Raw genomic sequence first — 9,277 nt, 5'->3', positions numbered from 1 at the left:
TCTTCTGGCCATCTTCACAAGTTGGGTACAACAATTTGTTGTGGTCGTGTAACATCTGCTCGAACTGCAACCTCTCCTTTTCTGTGTCGCAACCTCGCCGTGCATCAGAAATGACCCGGCCAAGATCATCAGCGGGCTCATCTGGTTCTCGTTCTTCATCCTGATCTTCTTCTTCATTGTCTTCCATTGCGGTATCAGCATACTCAGGGAACATAGATCGGTAGTTGTCATCATCGTTCTCTTCTTCTTCATCATCGTCTTCCATCATAACCCCTCTTTCTCCGTGCTTGGTCCAAACATTATAGCCCGACATAAAAACCGACCGAAGCAGGTGGCTCTGAATGACTCTTGAGGAAGTGTAATCCTTCTCATTCCGACATTCAACACATGGACAAAACATATAGCCACCACCATGCTTGTTCGCATCGGCTGCATCTCGAAAAGAATGCACGCCTTCTCTGTAAGCGGCTGTGCGTCGATCACCGTACATCCATGGATGACTCATCTGTGTTATACGACAGTATATCAAATACAATCACGATCCTAAAAATTAGTACCGCACGGTCTAAACGAGGAAATATAGTTGCTAACCTTTTAGAATAAGTAGAAATAAAGAGGAAGAGGTTTAAGCGTGGCTCAGGCATCTCATATCGTAGTTGTGTTCGGTGAACTGAAGCGGCATCGCTCTAACACACATTTCAACAAACACCTCTAGTGCATCAAAAAAAAGTGGAGAGCAAGCACCCACCCACAATCCTCCGTCCAAGAAAAATGCAAGGAAGAGGGGAGAGGGGGGCTGTGCTATATATAGGCAGAGGACTTTAGTCCCGGTTTGAGACACAAACCGGGACTAAAGGTGGCGCACATGCGGGCTGCCCACCGCGTAGCCCTTTAGTCCCGGTTTGGGACATGAACCGGGACTAAAGGCTCCTTACGGGCCGGGACTAAAGCCTCGAGGGAGGCACTGGGAATTGGGGCGACGTGGCCGGGTCTTTAGTCCCGGCCCAGAGGCAGGCCGGGACTAAAGGGTCCAGGCCAAAGGCCCGTTTTCCACTTGTGGACGGAGCCTCGCCGACGACCCAGGCCAGCAGCGCCGCCCACCCCTTCTTCTGCCCTCTTTTCTTTCTTCCGCCTCACCATTTTCTCTCTACCAGGAACCGCCATGGACGCCCGAGCTCGCAGTCGCATCTCCAGCGCGCCGCCGCTCAGATCCGTACTCCCTTGCCGAGATACGGCCGCCACGGACACATTCCCGTCGGATCCCACCCCAGGCGTCGTTGCTTCGCCTATGTGCACGTTTGGCTTCAGATCGAGCGGCAGCTCCCGATCCGATCGGGATGCAGGACGACGACGGCATCGCTCCGGGAGGCGGGCAAGTGGCGGACATCGGGGAGAGATCGATGGGGTCAGGATCAAGCACCTGATGTGGGACTAAACCCATTGCACTCTTTACATCAATCTATACCTACTAATAAAAGAAATAGGCATTCTTAGTCCGTCATGATATTTTATAGAAAACCCCCTGATCTTTTTAACATTAAACTCGTAGTATATATTAAATGTTTTTTTTAAATACTCATATCTTTTAAATCGTAACTTCAAATTTAACATATTATATATGGAATTTGATTAGAAAAATATATAGAATTTAAATATGATACTATTTTATCTGTTAAATGTTTAATAAAAATACTATCTAGGGTGCAATCTTAATAAATAAGTCATTATTCGTCTTTCTTTCATACAGGTACTCATCCGAGTTGGGGATGAACACGTCAACAAAATCAGGATTGGAGATGAAACTGAAGGTCACTTGACTGATTCTTTGTACGTATTAAATCTACATGCAAGCCGTGTTAAAATAGAAGACCTGTGAAATTTTGAACCGCACTTTTATAGGATAAGACCATCTTTGTTTATGCCGCAACTACAAATTCTCAGATTATAGACCATTTTTTATAAATTAAGAGCGTGTGATATTTCTTTCTTCCATTGCAACGCACGGACCCTTTTTAACAATGCTCTTAGTAAAAAAAATTGGCACCGCTCTCACATACTCCCTCCGTTCCTAAATATAAGTCTTTTAAGCGATTTCACTAAGGGTCCATATACGAAGCAAAATGATTGAATCTATACTCTAAAGTGTGTCTTTATACATCCGTATGTAGTCTATTAGTGAAATCTCTATAAAGACATATATTTAGGAATGGAGGGAGTAGTTGATTTTCTCTCACATAGTTGGTTTTCAGCCTGTAGAACAGCGGGTACATTAAAAAAAAAATCGAGCGAGCCAACCTCCCACTCGGTCCTTCCAGTTCCTCTCGCCCACGTGTGCCCAGGAATCAACTTTTTATTGGTTGGATGAATTTGGCGTCGGAGCAAATACATGGTCCGGTGCCCTGATTTTTTTTACTCGCATTGCTTGGGGCACCGATGCCAAATACCTCAAAACTGAATTTGACATGATTTTGGCCTACATAGTAAAAGGCCTTAACAATCCTATCTATACCTAATAATAAAAAGTTATTGCTTTCGTCGAAAAACCCACCGCGTCATTTTTATAAAAAAAACCTTGTAATTTTTGTTATTCAACCCGCGCTTCATCATTTATCTGCAACGCAAAAGGAAAAAATGATTCGCTGCAAAAATTATACCTGTACGCATCGCCTTCTTCCGTCGACCCTGGGCCACCCTGGCTTGTGCCCAGGCCGCCGACACACCACTCGCCGCCGCGGCCGACCTCAACCGCCACCGCTGTCGATCTCAACCCACCCACCTCCGCGGCCGCACCTCTCCCTGCTCACTGCCCCCGTTGCGGCGCTCGAGCGCATCGCGTCGACCCTGGTCCACTCTGGCGTGTGCCCAGGCCGCTGCCACACCATTCGCCGCCGCGGCCAACCTCAACCACCACCGTTGTCGATCTCAACCCACCCACCTCCGCGACCGTATCTTTGCCCGCTTGTTGCCCCCGTTTCGGCGCTCGAGCACAGCTTCTGGATCAAATCAACGCGACAACTACAATGACTAGGGATGATGCGTCTGCTCGATGCAGAATGGCGGCGGCGCGACGGAGCGAAGTACTTGCAGGTGGAGGCGGGCCTCCATGGCTCACACGGGGAACTCCGAGGTTATGGCGGGGCAACGGCGACTCCTTATGGCCAGATAGAGGCGTCTAACCATTGCTCCCCTCATCGTATCTCCTCCTACGGCAGGAACTCATCATCTGGTGAGATCCCCTCCCCATGCCTCCAACCGTGTGCCAAGCACCGGCAAGAAATTTTGTTTTGTGAGGATTTGTTTGCTGATGAATGAATGTATTGAATGTAAGATTGTATTGTTGTAGAGACAGAGAATGGAACACCACCTTTAGTTTGTCATCTCATCCCACATTCTCTACCCCATGAGTGAAATAAGATAACAGTCCATTGATCAATTCACGTAGCCTCTTTGTTTTGCTTTGCTTGTCCCGCTCAATTTCTCATCAAGGTGGAATTAACAATGGATGGGTTGATTTCTCAACAAAATAGGATAGGACTGAGTACATTAGTTAGTTAGCTTATTATTTTAATAAATCAAAATGATTATAAAAAGATTAAAGGCGTGTGGTATTTTTTTCTCCCGTTGCAACGCACGGGCCCTTTTGCTAGTAATAATTACATGTGGGATCATAATCAAATTCAACAAAATAGCTATCACAAAGGATATTCTTTTCATGATCCACATGCATGCAAAGTTGACGCTCTTAAAAAATAGTGGGATTATCATCAACTAAAGTCATGACTTCTCCAAACCCACTTTCAATAATATTGCAAATATCATATTCATCTCTCGTTTTCAAGATCATAAGAAAAATCATCAACTAAAGTCATGACTTCACAAATTTTCAGGATCATAAGAAAAAACATCGCCCCACTCATGATCATTGCAACAAGTAGTGGACATAGCAAAACTAGCATCCCCAAGCTTAGGGTTTTGCATATTCTTAGCATGATTGTCACTAATAGAATTTATATTGAAACCATTGCAATCATTCTTTTCATCCAAGGAGCCCTCGTGAATCACTTCATAAATTTCTTCCTCACAATTTTCAGATTCACGGATCTCAAGAAAAACTCCATAAAGATAGTCAAACGCACTCAACTCACTAGCAATTGGATCTCTTAAAGAGATTAGCAAGTGGATGAGGATCCATATCACTAGATTTTCGGCAAGCGAAGATGCAAGCATATTGAAGGCACATGGCACACATGCGAACAGAAAGCAAGCGAGAGAAAAGGGCAAACGAAAAAGGCAAACGAAAAAAGGCAAATTGGTGAAGTGGGGGAGAGGAAAACGAGAGGCAACTGGCAAACAAAGTAAATGCAAGAGATGAGTTTGCGACACTTACTTGGATGATTTCTTGACTTGATCCTCCCCGGCAACGGCGCCAGAAATCCTTCTTCTACGTCAACAAAAGTCATTCCCCGGCAGTGGTGCCAGAGATCCTTCTGTCGTCTCTTGAGCTTGCGTTGGTTTTTCCCTTGAAGAGGAAAGGGTGATGCAGCACAGGAGTAGTAAGTATTTCCCTCAGTTTGAGAACCAAGGTATCGATCCAGTAGGAGGGTCTCGTCAAGTCCAGAGTACCTACGCAAACACAAACGAGCTTGCACCCAACGCTTCAAAGGGGTTGTTAATCCCTTCAAGATTGTTTGCAAAGTGAGATCTGAAGGCGGAAAGTGCAACGAAGTAAAAAGTGTAAGGCTGAAAATATGGTGTGGAGTAGACCCGGGGGCCATAGTGTTCACTAGAGGCTTCAGTCAAAATAGCAAATATCACGGTGGGTAAACAAATTACTGTCGAGCAATTGATAGAACCGCGTAAAGTCATGACGATATCTAAGGCAATGATCATACATATAGGCATCACGTCCGAGACAAGTAGACCGATACTTTTTGCATCTACTACTATTACTCCACACATCGACCGCTATCCAGCATGCATCTAGTGTATTGAGTTCATGACGAACAGAGTAACGCCTTAAGCAAGATGACATGATGTAGAGGGATAATCTCAAACCAATGATGAAAACCCAATCTTTTTACCCTTGATGGCAACAACACGATACGTGCCTTGTTACCCCTTCTGTCACTGGGTGAGGTCACCGCACGGTATGAACCCAAAACCAAGCACTTCTCCCATTGCAAGAATCATAGATCTAGTTGGCCAAACAAAACCCACAACTCGAAGAGAATTACAAGGATATGAAATCATGCATAAGAGAGATCAGAAGAAACTCGAATAAGATTCATAGATAATCTGATCATAAATCCACAATTCGTTGGATATCGACAAACACACCGTAAAAGAAGATTACATCGGATAGATCTCCATGAAGATCATGAAGAACTTTGTATTGAAGATCCAAGAGAGAGAAGAAGCCATCTAGTTACTAGATATGGACCCGTAGGTCTATGGTGAACCACTCACGCATCATCGGAGAGGTCATGGTGTTGATGAAGAAGCCCTCCGTGTCCGAATCCCCACTCCGGCAGGGCACCAGAACGTGCCCTAGATGGGATCTTGCGGAGACAGGAGCTTGCGGCGGCGGAAAAGTACTTTCGATGATCTCCTGATTTTTTAGGATTTTTAGGGAATATATAGGCGCAACCCCTAGGGCAAAGGACGTCCAGGGGGCCCACAAGCTTGTGGGCCACGACCTCCCCCTGGCTGCGGGGTGGAGGCTTGTGGGACCCCTGGGTCCCCCTGTCTTGGCTCTCAAGTCTCCTGATCTTCTTCCGTTACGGAAAAATTCTTTTCGGGGATTTTATTCCGTTTGGACTCCGTTTCAAAATCTCCTCTCAAAGGGGTCAAAAATATGGAAAAAACAGGAACTGTCACTTGGCACTGAGTTAACAGGTTAGTCCCAAAAAATATATAAAAGGTATGCAAAAGATCCCAAGTTTGATAAGATAATAGCATGAAACCATAAAAAATTATAGATATGTTGGAGACGTATCATAGGCCCACAGGCAGTGACAAATTAGGCCCGGAAACCTGAAGTTGAGAGGAGCTCGAGAGGGTCAACGCACCAGCGCTTATAAACCTCTCCCGGGCTCTCTCGGCTAGCGAGGTGGGACTAAACATCCAACCGCACCGCGGCTGTGGCAGGCACAGTCCTTTAGTCCCGGTTTGTGCCACCGACCGACAGGAAATATGCCCTTTCGTGTCGGTTATTGGCACCAATTGGGACTAAAGGTCTCTTCTTCCAGCCCTTTGGGCTGCTGAAAATTGTCATTTTATTCCCGGTTTGCGGCACCAACTAGGACGAAGGGGTGCATTGGTCCCTGTTTTGCCTCGAACCGGGACGAGAGGTTTTCGCATATAGGCGGGAGTTGTAGAAATTTCCCCCAAACTCTCCCATTTTCCCCCGAGCCCGTCCTACTCGTCATCGCCGCCGTCCCGAGCCCGTCTACCTCCTCGTCGTCGTCGCCGCCCCGAGCCCATCCTCCTCCTCGTCGTCGCCGCCTCCCCTGAGCCGTCGCCGTCGCCGCCCCTGATCCACTCCTCCTCCTCGTCGCTGCCGTCCCCGAGCCCGTCGTCGTCACCACCCCCGACCACGTCGCCATCGCCGCCCGAGCCTGTCATCGTCGCCGTCGCCGTCGCTGCCCCCGATCCAATCCTCCTCCTCGTCGCCTCCGTCCCCGAGCCCGTCGTCGTCGTCGCCCCCGAGCACGTCGCCGTCGCCTCCCCGAGCCCGTCGTCATCGCCCCCGAGCCCGTCGCCGTCGCCCCGCGCCCATCGTCGTCCTCGCCGCCCCCCGAGCCCGTCGTCGTCCTTGCCGCCGCCCCCGAGCCCGTCGTCATCGCTGCCCCGAGCCCATCGGTCCCGGTGAGCTCCTCCGCTACCTAATTAAATTGCTAGTTTGAGATGTATTCTAGTTTTAGATTTCATATTAAATTGGATGAGTGAAAGCTTTTGCAAATTTAGTTTTAGATGTATTTTAGGTTTAGTTTTAGATTTCTTTTTTTGCGGTAAAAGATGAGGGCTTTAAATATATTAATTCCAAATTTATTCTTTAAATGGTAGGGCTTTAAATAGTTGTAGAAATTGTTCTCGACGTCAACGATGCCCATCCCGCATCCTCGTCGTCGACTCGGTGGCGACCACCTGCTTGATAGGCGCCAGCATTTGCGGGACTGGGCTCCGCCGGGCTGGCAGTGGAAGGTGCTACCTTCTGGGGCACGCATCTTGGCGAGGAATCAGGCTCCCATCATAGACCCGGAGCTTCTTTGGTGGCGGTCACCTGGGCCACTTTCGGTGCAGAGGTAGTCAGCCCCCAAGGAGGAGGTACTTCGCCGTGTGAGGGAGGAGGACAAGCACGTCCGCCGCTACTTGATTGCGTTGGACGCTAGGTTCTCCAATACCTGGCAGGTTCTTCAGGGATCTCACCCGAGCTATGATTCTGTTATGGTTCCTTCTCTGTGGGTTTCCACCGCCCGTGCCTCAGTACAACGACAACTCTTTGGGTGATCAGTTGATGATGAACCGCGAGTGGAACAGGTTATACTAGAGATGTATTCAAGATTATATTCGATGAAATTCGAGATGTATTAAGTTCATTATTGGTTGTAACTGAAAGAAAACCTTTTTGCCTCTTGAGATCTATTGCATTATATGTCATAACGTACATCTATGAACAATTTAACATTTGGAAATGAAATATAAAAAAGTTTGTGCATGTTTAAACATAGAAGTTCGTGTAATTTGGTTATTCATACAAGGACCTGAAATATTTGCAGAAACTATGGATCAAAGAGACTTGTAACAAGACCAGTTGTTGGGGGAGATAATCCTTGGCGGAGGTGATATCTTGTTGTATCTCAACAATGAAATATTTTTGGAAGGAGAGGATGACCGCTCGGGTGATCGAACAATGGAGGAGGAAGGGCATGATCATGATGGCTCCGGTTACCGAATGCCGGAGGAAGAAGGAGACCATGATGACGACTCTGGTGACCGAAGGAGGACGAAGCTGTTGCAAAGTTCGGCGAGGTATATATTTTAATTAAGCCCAAAGGTATGTACATATATTGACTATTCTTTCTTCTTTTATAGCCCTCCAGATCGAGCCAAACTTCGGTAAAGAGACAATGCCCAAAGAGAAGGTTGCACATGGATGAAAATTCATGATCATAGCACTCGTGGACGATGGCCTATCGATTGAACCCAAGCGGACCAAGGACGCATTTTCTGCTCAGTGCGGAGCTATTGTTAGGAACAACATCCCAATCAACATCAAGCAATGGAATAAGCCTAAGCTCGACGACGTCCCTGAAGGTGATTATGTCACTGATAGGCAGGAAGATGATCTTTGGATCGCGTTGAAGGCAGATTTCACCCTACCGCTAGAGGAGGATCCGAATAAGCCAGTTATAGAGCCACTGATCAAGGCGTGTGCTCTTAAGAAGATGGCACATCTATTCAGGAAGTGGAAGGATGATTTGAAATCAATGTTTGTCGACAAAGGGAAGACTCCAGAATTCGTCGACCAGTTTGAGAAGATAAAAGATCACTGGCCCGCATTTGTGGCCTCCAAGACATCGGACAAGAGTAAGAAAATGTTAGAGACAAACAAGAACAATGCCGCAAAGAAGCAGTATCACCATCACACGGGGTCAGGTGGCTACCTCAAAGCCCGGCCGTTCTGGGAAAAAGCTGAGAATGACCTGATTGCTAAAGGGGTCGAAACTCACACATTGAACTGGCGAGACTGTTCAAGGACTTGGTTCTTCGGGGTTGGGAGAAATTTGGACCCTGAAACAGGGAAGTGCCGTTGGACGGACGAGCAACTTGCAATACCCATCAAAAAGGTTGAGAAGTATATCACCGGAATGCGGGAAGAGACGTTCATTCCCGACAGAGAGAAGGACGAGCTGACTGAGGCCGTAGGGAATGCTGAGCACCCTGGACGAACACGAGGCACACCAGGCTCCGTTCCGTGGAAGGTTGGGTTTCCCGACGCAGGCGGTTACAAAAGCCGGTAGAGAAAGAGGAAAGCGGAGCTGAGCGACATGCAGAAGATCCAAGCAAGACTACAAAAGCTTGAGGAACTTGAGAGCCAGCGAGCTACCGACCAACCATCTCAACGGCACGAAGCTACCCCTCCATCTCAGCGGAGAAGCAACGTGGCTTCCACGGAGCCCGTTCAGCATGACTTCACGGCTCCTAGCTACCCCGTGGATACTATCACGGAGGCTCAACATTGCGAGCTTATGATGAAATGTCGGAACCTCACTTT

This window comes from Hordeum vulgare, chromosome 4H (genome assembly GCF_904849725.1).
Source record: "Hordeum vulgare subsp. vulgare chromosome 4H, MorexV3_pseudomolecules_assembly, whole genome shotgun sequence".
In the NCBI taxonomy this organism is placed as follows: domain Eukaryota; kingdom Viridiplantae; phylum Streptophyta; class Magnoliopsida; order Poales; family Poaceae; genus Hordeum; species Hordeum vulgare.
This window is presented reverse-complemented; position numbering follows the sequence as displayed.